The sequence below is a fragment of the Lissotriton vulgaris genome, chromosome 12, assembly GCF_964263255.1.
Source record: "Lissotriton vulgaris chromosome 12, aLisVul1.2, whole genome shotgun sequence".
Lineage (NCBI taxonomy): Eukaryota > Metazoa > Chordata > Amphibia > Caudata > Salamandridae > Lissotriton > Lissotriton vulgaris.
In genome coordinates this window covers 510,003,817-510,020,012 of record NC_141700.1, presented here as the reverse complement: position 1 = coordinate 510,020,012, position 16,196 = coordinate 510,003,817, and the positions used below count along the sequence as shown (strand labels likewise).

At 47.4% G+C, this 16,196-nt stretch overlaps 1 long non-coding RNA gene across 1 annotated transcript in view; it reads right to left on the bottom strand.

Annotated features, from left to right (window-relative positions):
* LOC147677620 (uncharacterized) overlaps window positions 1–14,865 on the bottom strand; it is a 61,876-nt gene extending 47,011 nt beyond the window's left edge. Inside the window, exon 1 of the long non-coding RNA XR_015302447.1 lies at window positions 14,773–14,865. This is a non-coding gene — a long non-coding RNA (uncharacterized LOC147677620). The remainder of the gene's footprint in view (window positions 1–14,772) is intronic.
* Window positions 14,866–16,196: the final 1,331 nt, after the last annotated feature.

Genomic DNA, 16,196 nt, shown 5'->3' with positions numbered 1-16,196 from the left:
GTTTGCTTCCTTCCTCTCAGATAGATCCCAAATGATCAAAATAGCGAACAGCCTGTCATCTCCTCTGGCGGTAGGTCAAGGTGTTCCTCAAGGCTCTATACTTGCACCTACTTTGTTCAACCTCTACCTAGAACCCCTGGGAAATCTCCTAAGTAAATCTGGGATCAACTATCACCTCTACGCAGATGACACTCAAATCTACCTCAAAGTTGCCTCCACCCACGATCTCACTTTCCTTAGATCAACTCTCGACTCCATTCAAAACTGGATGTCAACTCACCAACTGATTCTGAATCCCTCCAAAACTGAATTCCTCCTCCTCTCCGCCTCCCTTGCCCCTCCCCCGGTTCAATCTTGGATGGATCAGACAAATCTACTCAACAATAAGCACATCATTGTTGAAAGCGCAAAATCCCTTGGTGTCTTACTCGACAAGAATCTCAATCTAATCCCTCACATCAATTCCATTGCAAAGTCTGCACGATACCAACTGCGACTTCTTTGGGGAATTCGTCGCTTTTTTCCTGAGCATGACCTTAAAACACTGGTGCAATCGCTGGTCCTCTCCAGACTGGACTACTGCAATTCTCTTCTTACTGGCCTCCCCAAATCCCACCTATCCCCCCTGAAATCGGTCCTACACTCAGCAGCCCGTTTCATCTATGGGGCTAAAAGAAGCGACCACATCACTCCGCTGCTATCCTCCCTGCGTTGGCTTCCCATCGAGGCTAGAGCTATCTACAAGACTGCCTGTATCACCCACAAAGCCTTGCACTCCTCCTCTCCTCGCTACCTGTCGAATAAACTGAAACTCTCTGGAGGCTCTAGACCTTCTCGGAATGCGGAAAATCTTCTGCTTGAACCCCCCACTTTCAAGAAGGAAAGATCGATGGCCCAATCCTTTTCAGGCAACGCAGTGAGAATCTGGAACTCTCTCCCGCCTCAGCTCCGGACTACCTCCTCCTCTCAGGCCTTCAAACGGGACCTTAAAGTTCTCCTCCTCCAAAGACACCTCCAAGTCTAACTCACACCCTTGCCTTCGTTTGAAGGAAGTCCTCCCATTACTGGAAAGTCCTTTGGCCAGGAGTATGGTCTTCCTCCCCAGTGTGTTCTGGTAGTTTAAATATTTAGTAATATCCCAATATCTGTGTATGGTACCCTTTTGGAACTTGCACACGTCACTTTTGTTTTATAGCACACTGTTCGCTACCTCACACATTTTGTTTGTTTTAGATACTTGCACAAGTGCCTCCATTGCATACGTAAAGTTTGTTCTTGTATTGGAGTGCTTGCCTTTATTGCAGTACTATTCTTCGACTTGTTTTTTGTACATCTTGTAACCTGCACCCATTCACTTTTTTGTCATGTAATGCACCGATTGCTACCTCATGTATTTTGGTTGCTCACTAGTGTCACTTTTGATCCATGTAACTTATTGTTTGTATTTGTATTTCGTTCCTGTATATCATTATTGGTCCTTATGTGAAGCGCTCTGACACCTTCGGGTAAAGTCCGCGCTATATAAAAATGCATAAATAAAAAAAAAATAAAAAAAAAAAATAAGGAACTGCCGCGCAGTGGGATACGCGGAAGAAACCGGCCGCGTAGGGGCACTGAAGACCGCATCCCAAGGAGCAGGTGGCGGCCGTTGCGTAGCGCCACAGAATCGGCCCTAGATGTGAGGGGGCCCCCCTCCGTGTTACCCCCCCCTGGCTCGGGACTGTCCCTTGATTTTTCTGCACCAGGAGGCTGCCTGGGGCTCTCCCGCTCCGTTAATTCCGCGCCTTCCCCCGGCGGTGGGCTGAATGCTGGGGTTGTACGTGGACCCGGGGAGGACTGGGTCCACCAGGGAAGTGTGGCTGCGCGGAGGACGGACCACGGGACCCCAGGGTGGGGACGGCACGCCTGTGGGGCTCAGCCCCTCTTGTACATAGACAGAGGGAGACGCCGGGAGAGCTCCCATATTCCTCTCTGCCCATATCTTCAAGGGGTGCGCAGGACGCGGAGCATTATGCCAGCACGGCCCTAGGGTAGCCCACGAGGGTGAGTGCATGTGAAGCCGGCGGACCTACTGTGGCGTCCCCCACCCTGCAGACGGTCGGGCTACGCATCCCCACCTGGACTCTATCTAGCGAGGAGCCGCCGGGGGGGAGCCTGCCCCGGGGACCGGACACTAGGAGACCCACTGGGCCACTTGCTGGGGACTGAAAACATCGCACCAATGGTCTGCAAGGGGGCGAAGCCGGCGGAAAGCTCCGGAGAACTAACGACGGTTACCACAATGCTGCCAACCATCGAGGACGGGGCTCCGCGGCAGCCCATGACAGAGTGCCAGGCGGAGGGGCCTCAGGTTGATAAGCTGGACATTATCCTGAAGGAAATCAGGGACTCCAGAGCGGTCCTGGAGCAACAGATGGACACCCTGACGACTAACTTATCCCTACTGAAGGCGGCCCACGGTAAACTGGCGGACAGAGTGAAAGAACAGGGCCTTTCTATCGGCGAGATCACACCAACTGTGGCAGAACATACGGTCTCCATTCAACAGCTCCAAACACAGGTGGCCTCTCTCATGGACCGAGTGCAGGATGCGGAGGGCCGTAATCGCCAGAATAACATTCGCGTTATAGGCCTTCCGGAGCGATGTGAAGGGTCTCAGGCTGCAGATTTTATGGAACAATGGTTTCGGGATCACGTAGCGGAAGAAGGCCTATCACCACACTTCTGCGTGGAGAGAGCGCATAGGATCCCGACGGGCAGACCTAACCCTGGACGACCCCCGCGCCCACTGATAGTGCGAATTTTGAATTACCGGGATAGAGATGTTCTGCTGCAAAAGGCACGGGAGAAGTCCCTTATCCAGTATGACAATCACAAAATCTCTCTCTATCCGGACTACACCAACATGGTTCAAAAGCAATGCTCCTCCTACCTAGAGGTGAAAAAGAAACTACAAAAGGCCAACCTCAAGTACGCATTGCTGTTTCCGGCTCGCTTAAAAATCATACATGACAGGAAAACGCACTTCTTCGAGAGTCCTGCGGATGCCGAGAAATGGCTGGAGGTGATGGGCATAGACGGGAGCCAGGGACCCTCACAAGAACCGGATGTCGAAGGATCGAGTGGAACCCTGGACAGGAGTGGGGCGGAGCCCCCCAAACCGCGACGAGGCGGAAGGCGACGCGGACCGTCAATGACACAACAAAAAGAGAAGCAACTGGACGCTTTGGTGATGGCAGGCACATTCAGAGAGGACTCCAAGATGATATTAACAGACTCGGAGGACAGTACGGTCCATTCAGATTCGGATCACAGTGTACTACTGTTTTCCAGTGTAACGCCCCGCACTGCAGATGATGTGATGGACAACTGTGGGGGGGAAGACCTGACTGGAAGCAGCTGAATGGTCTACGAACCGTATTGCATTTCCTATTTGTTTTGACTTTATACTGTACTGTTACCAATGATGGCTCTGAGGAGGGAGGTAGAGGTAACGTATGTGGGCGCCACTGCTACCTAAGAAGGTATCCTGTTGTTATACTTGTTTGGGCACAGTCACATTTAAGATGTAAGTAAGGCACGGGCGACTTGAGATTTCTGTTCCCCTCTGAACATTGGTAACATTGCCCCATGACAGTTGCCGTAGAGCTGGCGGAGCCTGATGGGCTGAAGGTAGAGACTGCAATGGTGCTCGACCACCCCCCGATGGCGAATGCACTGGATATTCAGTCCTTTTGAGATTTGTTTAATTGTTGGGCTCAGCTTGGTTCTTAATCTGCGCCGTTATGGTTCTTTTTTGTATTTGGGGTGGGTAGTCTCCTGGTGGCGGTTACATAGGGTTCAAGCCGGTAGGCGGCTGAGGTTACAAAACAGGTGCACATATGAATATGGCTGACACGGTGGGGAAGTATAGAATCACGACCTGGAATGTGAGGGGGCTGGGGGTGGTTCAGAAGCCACCACGCGCAGATTGCTTTTCTTCAAGAATCCCAATTCACTGCCTGGGAAGCTATCAAGATGAGGAAGAAAGGGAGGGGTACAATTCTGACCACGACATATTCCGCCTTCTCTAGAGGGGCGACAATCTGGATTAGACATGGCACAACGTTCTTGGAGGTGGAAAGGAGGGTGGATGACCAAGGAAGGTACATATTGATGAGAGGCACACTAGATAGTACACCTGTAGTACTCGGATGTGTATATGCTCCGAATTTTGATCAAGACAAATTCTTGCAGAAATTAGGCCTGGCGTTAGCGGACTGGTCGGACAACCCCTGGATACTAGGGGGAGACTGGAACATGATCATGGATATCAACAGAGACAGATCACACCCCCCCTACAAGTGGCAGGAGTCTCCAGGCTGACAGAACTGTTTTGCACATGGGCGACTGGATGGGGCTTGAGAGATGTCTGGCGAGCCTCACACCCTGAGAGCAAAGAGTACTCTCATTACTCGCACATACACGCCCTTCATACAAGGATTGACAGGTTTTTGTGTTCCGAAGCCCTGATTGCCAAGATCGATGGCCCAGAATACCTAGCAAAAACCTTTTCTGATCATAGGCCCCTGACGCTTACCATTCTATGGGGCAGGGTCCCTACCCAGGTTCCCACTTGTCGCCTGGACCCGCTCCTATTGGAGGATGACCCTTTCAGGGCATCCTTGTCCGAAACACTAGATAAATACTTTATAGAGAACTGGGACACCGCCTGCACGAATTTGGTGGTTTGGGATGGTGCGTGGGGCAGCGATTGGACAATTAGTGGGAGCCCGACAGGAAACCCTTAGGAAACTGCAGGACATAGAGGATAGATTCAAGACATTGGAAAGTGAGGTGGGGCTCGACCCTACTAAAAGGGGGGAATTACAGCTAGAGAACATAGAACATGCTGACACTCTTGAAACACTGCGAGTCATAGACCATAGGGAATACCTACGCCGACAGCACGCCGAGGCGGACAGGTCGGGAGCGCTGCTGGCTCGTCTGGTTCGGGAGCACCCGGACATCCCAGTGATAACCAGGATACGGACACAGGACGGACAAATAGTGGGTACGCAAACTCAACCAAGCATTTCATGACCACCTGACTACTTTATATGCACGGCCCACAGAAGTTGACCCAGATCAAATTGCTGTCTTTCCGACTGACCTCCTATTCCCATTCCTGACCGCTGACGCCCAAAGGAAACTCGAAGGTCCCATCACACAACAGGAAATACGGGTAGCCATTAAATCTCTGAACCGCAAAAAGACGCCGGGCATGGATGGACTCCCAGTGGAGATCTACGCGACATACTCGGACATCTTGGTACCAATATTGGAGAAGGTGTATCGAGTGGCACTAGAAGAGGGCCGTCTGCCCGATTCCACAATGCAGGCGTTGGTCGTCTCACTACCAAAACCCGGGAGGGACAGCCTGGACCTGGCGAATTATCGGCCGCTGTTGATGCTCTCTACGGAATACAAAATACTCAGCAAAGCGATAGCTCTGAGATTGCAGTCGCATCTCCCGGCCCTGATCCACAGAGACCAATCCGGGTTTCTCCCGGGTAGAAGCACCTCTATGAATACGCGCCGGCTGCACGCACTTATTTCGTCCACTCCACAGAACCTTCCTAGGGCGGGTTGCATAGCCTTAGATCTCCGGCAGGCTTTTGACTCCCTAACCTGGTCGTTTATGTTCCCGACCATAGAGAGGTTTGGACTCCCGGCCTCCCTCCTGGCATGGATCAGATTGCTTTATACCGCTCCCTCACCAAGGACACGCACAGGGCGACATATTTCAGATAAGTACGCAATCCACTGTGGCACTAGACAAGGATGCCCATTGTCTCCACTGTTATTCGTGCTAGCCCTGGAACCTTTGGCATAGCCCTAAGGACTGGGATGGGGCAAAGAGGAATACCGAGCTGCGGCACTCAGCACCTACTGTCCATTTATGCGGACGATATTTTATTGTTCCTCCGAGACCTGGAGGCAGATCATGCCCCCATATATGAAATCTTTGAGAGATTCTCCGCAGTCTCGGGCCTAACTATAAACCCAGAGAAGTCAAATGGCTTCTATTTCCGAGACACTCCGGACCCAGGTGTCATATCGTTCGGCGCCCACATTATCCCGATAGCTCCTGATACATTTAAATATCTGGGGTTTCAGGTTTATAGGCAGCAGGAAGATCAGATAGAGGGGAACATTAAGAAAGCTATAACAAGACTTCGAGCCTCTGTGGGGTTTTGGATGTCGCTACCGCTATCGGTCATGGGCAGAATCGCAATCTCCAAAATGGTAATGCTCCCCCGACTGTTATATTTCTTTGTTAATCTTCCAGTATTCCTGCCGCAATCTATCTTCGACACTTTCAACTCTCTACTAACTACCTTGATCTGGGGGGCAGGGAGGCGACGAATAGGGCTTCGTAAGCTACAACTAGGGACTAGAACTGGTGGGATGGGAGCCCCGGACTTTAGAGGCTATTACTATGCTGGCCAACTTCAGTGGCTCTCCTGTTGGACGGCGGGACAGGACCTTCACGAAATAGACTACACGACTGACAGACTGAGACGGGGAGAACTACATGCCCTGCTACTCCCAAGAAGCCGCATCCCTGCGGAGTGCCACCGCTTCTTCGCACAGCTCTGAGGGTCTGCCGAAAGGCCCTAGCATACACGTCCTCGGCGGAGGCGTATGCGGCCAACATTCCTTTGCTGGGCATCCCTTCGCAGCAGGGCAGACTTACGGATAGAGTGCTACGCCCATGCCAAGAGACGGATGGGGTGGGAGTAGTGGATTTTTTCAGAGACGATCATCTCCTTACTCACGAAGCCTTCTTACAGGCCACGGGTGCCCCCCCCCCCCCGAATGTTCCTGCTGCATGCCACAGTCACACACTACATACAACACAGATGGGCACCCCAGCGCCTGCAACCTTCACAGCACCAACTGGTACACTTACTGTATCTCATGGGATCGGGAGGGCATCTGGTGCGATGGCTGTACACAGGAGTTAGGGCACACGCTGCAGTTTCACTCACCACTCTTCAGCAAATCTGGGCACAAGACGCAGACCAGGTCCTATCGGACAGGGACTGGACCACGATATTAGAAAATCCTAGGCGGGTATTGCGCAATGTCCGGTTCAGATTCTTACAGGGAATGGCTCCCAATCGGCTACATAAAATGTTCCTGAACTCTCCCCATACTTGTCAGCGCTGTGGTGAGGATGAGGCCGGGCTCCCTCACATGATGTGGTCATGCCCACGACTCCGAGGGTACTTGTCAGGGGTGTGCCAGACACTGAGAGCAGTTACGAACCTCCCAGTGCCAGAAGAAGCACTGTATTGCCTACTGGGGTTGCGCAGAAGGCCCAAAACACTGAAGGCTCAACTGAAATTGCTAGATCTGGCTCTGCTACCAGCATTCAGGACAATAACGATGAGATGGAAATCACATAGACCGCCTGGAACACACCTTTGGCAGACGGAAGTGCTTAAGTGGGGGAGGGCGGAAGGGACGACACTTCGGAGGGAAGAAACACGAGGCCTCCGGAAATTCCCTATATCCCAGGAATGGGAGGCTATGCTCATTACAATGGAGGGTGAGGACCAAACACAAACAGGGGACAATGGGCGTGAGGATTAAAGAGGAGAGGTCACGCTCAGTATGACGCACAACAGAACGCCCCAGCCTTACTCACACCAACAATCATCATAAGTTATTACACCCTGTGAGGCAGCACACATTAGCGCCTAAGATAACCGGAGGGACCCGATTCTCAATTTTCCTTTTAGACAAATACCACTATTGGACGGCCAGGAGACAACTAGTTTAAGTAAGGGAGAGGGTGGGGGGAGGTGAGTGGGCGGAGGGATGTTTGATTGATGATACAGTATTTCCTTAAGATGCAGATACTGAGAAATTATGCGACAAGATTTGTGTAACATTTTGCTGTAATCTTTAGATGTCACTGTTGTGAGATAAGGAGGTATGCATAGGGGTGAAAATATAAAACCCGGCTGTTGCATTGACAGCTTTATTGTAATGTTTACTTGCAGATAATACAGCTGAGAATAAAGTTCTTAAAAAAAAAAGTATGAAAAAATACTATACCAAAACATTAATTGTATAATAAAAAAAGATATATCCATACAAATATAATAAAGAGAGAGCCCAAACCTTTGAGGCGGGTAATCTCAGGAACCACAACACCAATCACAACACCCAATACAGCGTTGGAAAGGGCAGTTGCAGCAGAAGGACATAGGCTATGCAGACGCCCACCATATACATTTAAAAGGTAAAAGAACCGTGCCAGCAAAGTAGTCGCTTGTGGGCGTGTCTGCGTTGTGCTGTGGGCGTGTGCTGGGGGCGTGACAAGCGCTGGGGGCGTGTGGTACATTCCGCCCTTCATGCCATGTCTCATATCGTGTGCTAATCCCACACTGCTCCCTTTAAATACCCCTGCACCCCATAATCATAACCCACCCTTACTCCTTAAAATACCCCAACACCCTGAAACACTAACCCATCTTAACCCTATAAATATACCCTGTACCGCAAAACCCAAACCTATCCCTAAACCTTAAAAATACCCCGGTACCCCAAAACCCAAACCTAGCCCTGAACCCTATAAATACCCCTGTACATCAAAACCCAAACCTACCCCTGAACCCTAAAAATACCCCTGTGCCCCAAAACCCAAACCTAGCCTTGAACCCTAAAAATACCACTTTGCCCCCAAACCTACCCCTAAACCCTAAAATACCCCTGAACCCCAAAACCCAAACCTAGTCCTGATCCCTTAAAATACCCCTGTACCCCAAACCTACCCCATAACCCTAAAAATACCCCTGTACCCCAAAACCCAAACCTAGCCCTGAACCCTAAAAATAACCCTGTACCCCAAAACCCAAACCTACCCCTGAACCCTAAAATACCCCTGTACCCCAAAACCATAACCTAGCCTTGAACCCTAAAAATACCCCTGTACCCCAAAACCCTAACCTAGCCCTGAACCCTAAAAATACCCCTGTACCCCAAAACCCATACCTAAACCCTAAAACTACCCCTGTACCCCATAACCCAAAACTATATCTGAACCCTTAAAATACCCAAACACCCCAAAACATATACCTCAGTACCCCAAAACATATACCCCTATAACCATACTTACCTTATCCAAACATTAAAAAAAACATGCTTTTACCAATCATGCATTTACAACGAATTTCGTTGTAAATGTATGCGTGGTAAAAGCATATAAAATGTAATGCCATGCGTTATAATGGCATTGCGGAGTCATGGTACTTTCGTAATGAAAGTATGCGGAGTGATGGTATGTGGAAAGAAAGTTGCGGAATAATGGGTGTTTACCCTCCTCCGGTAAGTACATTGGTGGCACGGCGCCCCACATCTCCAGTAACATACTCATATTTTTTCACCACCAATTTGAAAAATGCACAGGTCTTTCTCATTGAGGGCCAGCACCGACATACACTTTTAGACACACCTCCCACCACAAGTTCTACAATTGCGAACTTTAGAGCTGGGGAGCTACGTTAGAATCTCGGCATCAGCTCAACATCCTGGATTCCAGGCAAATCGCTTTGTCTCCCCGTGCCTACCATAAATTAATGTGTTCTTCTGTAATGTAAATTGTGCTCATGCCATGTTGTCGAGTTCGCGCTATATAATATTGCACGGAAAAATAAAGTAGGGAAACTCGAGTTCACACACTACTGAACGCGCACTCTTAAGTGCATCAGCAGTGCACTGTGAATCGGAGCGTTTCACAGGCCGGTCACAGATAAGAAATGCTATCAAAACGAAATCCTACAAAACAATATACTACTGGCCGGCAGCAATTCATACCCGGACAACGTTGTGACGGGCTGCTAGTCTATACTAATATAATAAAGAGAGAGCCCAAACCTTTGAGGCGGGTAATCTCAGGAACCACAGCACCAATCACAACACCCAATACAGCGTTGGAAAGGGCAGTTGCAGCAGAAGGACATAGGCTATGCAGATGCCCACCATATACATTTAAAAGGTAAAAGAACTGTGCCAGCAAAGTAGTCCCTAGTGGGCGTGTCTGCGTTGTGCTGTGGGCATGTGCTGGGGGCGTGACAAACACTGGGGGCGTGTGGTACGTTCCGCCCTTCATGCCATGTCTCATATCGTGTTCTAATCCCACCCTGCTCCCTTTAAATAGTGACCAGTCAAGCAATTGTTGTAAAGGTCTGTTGTCATTCCAGCGGTCGTGGTTCTCGCATACATCCCATTGGTTCTGATAATATGCTTATTTGAATGTCCTTGAATATCATCTTAACAACAGCCTTTCCTTCAACATGTGTGGAATGTATTTCACATCATTTCCTTAATGAAATAATTCTTCTACGACAGAAATTGTCCATATGGCATACTCTCTTTACTGATCCTCATGCGGGCGCTTGTATAAAGTAACAATGTGTTTCGGTCTGCTGATTTAGTAACTGAGTTTGTAATTTTCCTTCTTTTTCAAAGGCTGGCAGATTTAAAGAAGCATTTACAATGCAACGGTCTCACCTTAGCAAAAGTTAGAGCTATTGGCATTGCAAATGTAAATTTTTTTAATAATGTGTTGGTTTGAAAACAGACAAATAAATGGCATTGTCATTTATAATGCCAATAACTTTTTTCTCTCGCAAATGCCACACAGAAAAACAAAGACACACACACAAAGACCAACACACACACACGGACCCACACAGACCCACACAGATCCACACACACAGACCCACAAACACACACACACACAGAGTCACACACAGACCCACACACACACACACACACACAGAGCCACACACAGAGTAAAAAAACTCGACTTATTCCAGGACCGCAGAGACTGTAAATCCAAATTTAGGTCAGACAGGATCCTTGACGTTTGCAGCTTGAGAAAGAGGCATTAAGCCATTTATGATTGCTTTTTTTTTAAGCGCTCGGTTGCGAGTGCGCTTTCATACTTTAACGTTATACATGACTTCCTTTTGAAAGCGCTCCCTTTTCCCTAGCACGCATCCAGGTTACAAAACCTGGACCTTTTGAAAATTAAATACAGTGATCCAGGCATTGCCTAAACATGTATCGTGACCTATTGTTTTCAGCGCGGACTCATCGCTCCATATGCATATACGATCAATTTATTTTCCCTATAAGTCCAATAACCGGCTACGGGCAGCTCCACGCATAATTACCCGCCATGACTGTCATTTATGCATTGGCCCCTTAGTATCATAAAGTGTCAATTATAAAAATACCTAGTCTCCTATGCTGAGCATATTGAACGATTCTATATGTGTTCTCAGTGAGTTTTTTTTGTGTGCATATTTTATATAGCGCGAACTCGCCCCAATGGTATTGGCGCGCTTCACCTGAGCACCGAATTTACATGAAACCTTCAGGCCGGGGAGATGGAGTGATTTGCCAGAATCACAAGATGTGGACGTGACCCCGAGGCTCTTACCCTGGTCTCCAGCACCAAAGTTGGCAGCTCTAGCCGATGGACCACATCCTCACCTCTCTCATCGTGCTTCCAGACATTAACGTGTAGATTCCAACCAACCGGCCACGGGCAACACAACGTAAATCTTCCCGCATATAACTGTTTTATACTTCTTGAGCTCTAATTTCCATCAAACGATGTTGCGGAGAGATTGCACCCGCCCTGTGTGGATTTGGTGGCCGAACCTGAATTAATCTTAAATGAACAAACATCCGCTGCCTGCCCCGCCGCACCGAAAGGAAGGGGTAAGACGTGTCACTGCCAGGCAGGAGCAGGGATAACGAAGCGCTGCTCCCCCCTCCCCCAAAGCCATGCGCACGGACCGGTAGCTGGGCCACTCCTGGGGGAACACAGGCCAGGAAGGCGTAATGGAGTGGTTGCGCGGCTGTAGGCGCCACGAGCAGCGAGGAAAGCTGCAGACGGACTTTCTATTACACTGGGGAAGGCACCGTGGACCAGTCGTGTAAGACAGGAAGGGGGGGGGGGCGCAAACCGGTCCCCCCCACTCCTCCCGCACCAGTCCTGTATTGCTCCTTCCACTCCTGCAAGTGTAACCCCGTGCCTCACCCTCGATCAGTAGGCGAAGGCAGGCGTGGGGGTCAGGACTCCGAAAGTGGCCTGCTGGTGGGGGCTGCATCCCCCTGCGTGGCGGGAGCTACCGGCAGTCAATCTGAATGGAGGCTGAGAAGGCTCACTATTCCCCCCACCCTGATACCACGCGGGACAAATCACCCCGCGACCAGCGGCAACCCTGGGGCCCGAGTTGGGCCGGGTCCCGGCCAGCGCCTACAAATTGCTCTGGGCCCGTAATTACTAAATGCCCACTCCCCTTGTTCCTGGATCATTAACACCGTAAACTGAAGCCAATGAAGCCAATGCCCGCCGCGGGCTCGAGTTGAAAGGGCCGCCTGCCCACGCTGCGTCCGGACCTGTCTCCGCAGCCAGCCTCCCACAGTTAAGCCGCACACCTAAGCACCGGAGAGGGGGAACACTGACAGGGTTTGCAGCGTTCAAGTACTCTGTGATTCCGCTGTTATACGGTGATTGTTGGCACTACGGCAACCCTCCGATTGTGCTTGCATTTTCGATTTTCGTTTCGCATTGTCTGTAAGCCCCGTAGTTTTCAGACTGGGGGGTGTGTTTTTGACTGTTCAGCCAATGGAGAAGAGGGTAGAAAGAAACTAAAAAACACGGCCCCAATCCGAAAAGGACAGGGCTTAGATCGAAAGAATGTCGTCACTGGGACCCCCTTCTCCAATGGCTGGCTGCCGTTTAGGAGGCCAGCCAATGGAGAAGAGGGGCGGGGCTTAACCTCGCTACTCAGACTCATTAAATCTCGCCAGCGAAACTGCGCATGTGCGCAGCCTACGCTAGCCGAGACCTAAAAATGAGGGTCTGATTCACAAACAACATTTTGTACCATGTAAAGTAGTACTACAATAGTACTGTTAACTTATTTCGAAGTACATTTTACAAACCCAGGGGTGGCAATCTCTTCCACATATATTTTTTATGCTGAGATCCTCACATATGTACGTTTACTACTTATTAGAAGGGTTCGGGGAAGAGGCTGGAAAATGTGGAATATTTACTGCTAAATGGGAGGGGTTTAGGGAGGAGTAAGGAGTGGTCTAGGGAGGGCTAAGGAGGGGTTCAGGGAGAGGCAGACACCCACTCACAAAGGTGTAGCACAAACTGCACTTCACTATTTTATGAGAAATATTTTAATGTTTTTTTAATTTAAAAATGTATGTAACTTTTTAAAATGCTTTATTTAATTTAAATTCATTCCACAGATATTGTTTATTTTTTTATACATAAATAAACTTTAGGAGGGATTCTTTTTTATTAAAACTTAAAAAAATTATAATAATATATATACATAAAATAAATATTTAATTCAAAGTTAACAGTGCTATCATATTTTGTTTTACATTTAAAATACACAAATGCAATGAATTTACATTAATATTTAAAATAAGAATATTTTACTCGTTTTTTTTACATTTTAATAAACTTTAACATTTTTCCCTATATTTTACCACTTGGAGGACTCTGCCTCAGTGGCAGAGAAGTCATCCTACTGGTAAAAAGATACAAGTATTAACTTTAAACTCACAAATGTGGCTCAGTTCCCTATTGTGGCAGCATACAATCTACAATTTGGAGTAAATTCACACCCAGAAATGGTTAATAGCCAGTAAATGCAGTATACAGTGCAAGTGTAAATTTACGTGTTCAGATTTATTCACATGTAAACCTACCTTTGTGATTAGGCCCAATAATCTTTTCATCATCAAGTGTATACATACATGAATTTTACGTTCTTGTATTGACCATTTGTATATGTCATGAAAATGGTTTATTGCTTACTCATTTCCAAATAAAGAAAGTATCCTCTGTGTAATTCTTCCAATCCATCAAACAGACATTGTTTGGATTGGAGTCGCTATATATAAGTTTTCAAAACCAGACATATATAAATTTGCAATTTGGCAGGGGAAGTTTGCCCCCATACTAGTTCCTTTCTTTTTCTTATAGCCAAAGAAATAACTGCCCATCAGTGTTAATTTCACAAATCAGACTATAAATCTGTAGTGACCTGACATGGAATTATCCTACTATCAGAATTCTTTTCACCACTTCCAAGGAAGCCTCCTGAGGGATACTGTTGTATAAAGCAAACTGTTTCTAAAGCAGGGTTGTAACATGAGGATAGGCTGTTATGACCCTTCATTATTAACAATACACTGCAAAATGTGATATTGAGATCTGCTGCCTACCACAGGACCCCATACAAGGTTACCCAGCATTATTGAGTCAATCAATTGACATGCATATTGTGCAATTTTTCATTTGCGAAGGTAAAACCATACAATGTGTAGGGTGACAATTGTGTGGCTCATACATACTTTAAAAATTGCTTCATCAACCCAAAGCTTTTAACCTTTTTTGTGTTTCAAATGTCAATTAACAAACACAGTTCTCCAGATTTCCAAGGAAAGTTCTTCCAAGGTTTGTAGTCCATGAACCAAAGTGTAATTCCCAGACAGATAGACGGTGAGCCTATTCTCAAACAAATTTTAGTTAGAATGAGCTACTGTTATCGTTGAGCAAATAAAAATGATGAAATCATGAGATATAGCCCCTCTTCCTCAATTGAGGAATGACTAAATAGCCTGTTTTAAAACAAGTTAATGAGCAGAAAAGATAAGAGGTCCACCACTCACCAAATTGGCAGAGGAATCGGTTACGAGTCTTGCAGCGCTGGTCATTCCAGTTGAAGGCTGTAGATGCTTGCATCTCCACACAGTTCCCAAAACTAACCATGGAAGAAAGGGACACAGTTAAATGTGGACATTAAGGCTCAGTGCAACCCATCTCACAAAGAGTATATTTTAACAATTCCAGCAGGCTCTTCCTGGTACATGGAAATAATATTATTTCTACAATGAACTGTCAGATAAAAAATATTTATCCAAAATGACAGGCTTACCCTCGTCTAATGTAAGGAAAATGGTACTTACCAGTATACATCTGTTCTTTCATGTAGAGCTGCAGAGTTACACACTATTCATAGACGGCCACCTAGTGTTGGGCCCGGATGTTTGCAGTTTGTTTTGTTGTAGAAAAGTCTTTGGAAGTCACGGGATAGGTGACTCCTCCTTTGGATGATACTGCGCATGGGCATCGGCTCCATCCCCAGATTGTTTTTCGCCATTAGGGAAGTGATGGAGCTTTACAAGAGGTAGTGATTTCCATGTGATTTGTATCTAATTAAGATAATACTGGAACAGATAAAGGTAACCGGGGAGGCTGGTGGGCGTGTGTAACTCTGCAGCGCTACATGCCAAGAACAGATGCATACTTGTAAGTAGCATTTTCCGTTCGAGGCATATGAGCTGCAGATTACACACTATGCATAGATTGTATAGCATACCACATCTAGCAGTGACTCCCAGTATCTGTTGCAGTTGTTTGAAACAGTGTTTTTAGTACAGCCTGGCCCACAGTGGCTTGTTGTTTAGTTTGCACATCTACACTGTAATGCTTTGTGAACGTGTGTGGTGTAAGCCATGTAGCTGCTCTGCATATATCATCTAGGGGAATGTTCCCCAAGAATGCCATTGAAGCCCCCAAACTTCCTTGTTGAATGGGCTTTTGGAGGAATTGGTAACGTACGTTTGGCTTTCTGGTAACATATTTGTATGCATTTAACAATCCACCTAGTGATCCCTGATTTTGATAAGGCACAAAAAGTTGTTTTGTTTTACGAAAAGTTTGTTTCCTTTCGATGTAGTACAGTAATGCTCTTTTGACATCTAAGGTGTGTAGAGCTCTTTCTGCGACTGTTTGAGGCTGCGAGAAAAATACGGGCAGCTCAACTGATTGATTTAGATGGAATGGTGAAATGACTTTAGGAAGGAATTTAGGATTAGTACGAAGAACCACTTTGTTATGATGCAGTTGCAGAAAAGGTTCCTGAATGGTAAATGCTTGTAGTTCACTAACCCTTCTGAGAGAAGTAATTGCTACTAGGAAAACTACTTTCCAGGTTAGGAATTGCAATTCACATTTATGTAATGGTTCAAAGGGAGGACCCATTAATCTTGTAAGAACAATCTTTAAGTTCCACACTGGTGCAGGTGACGTT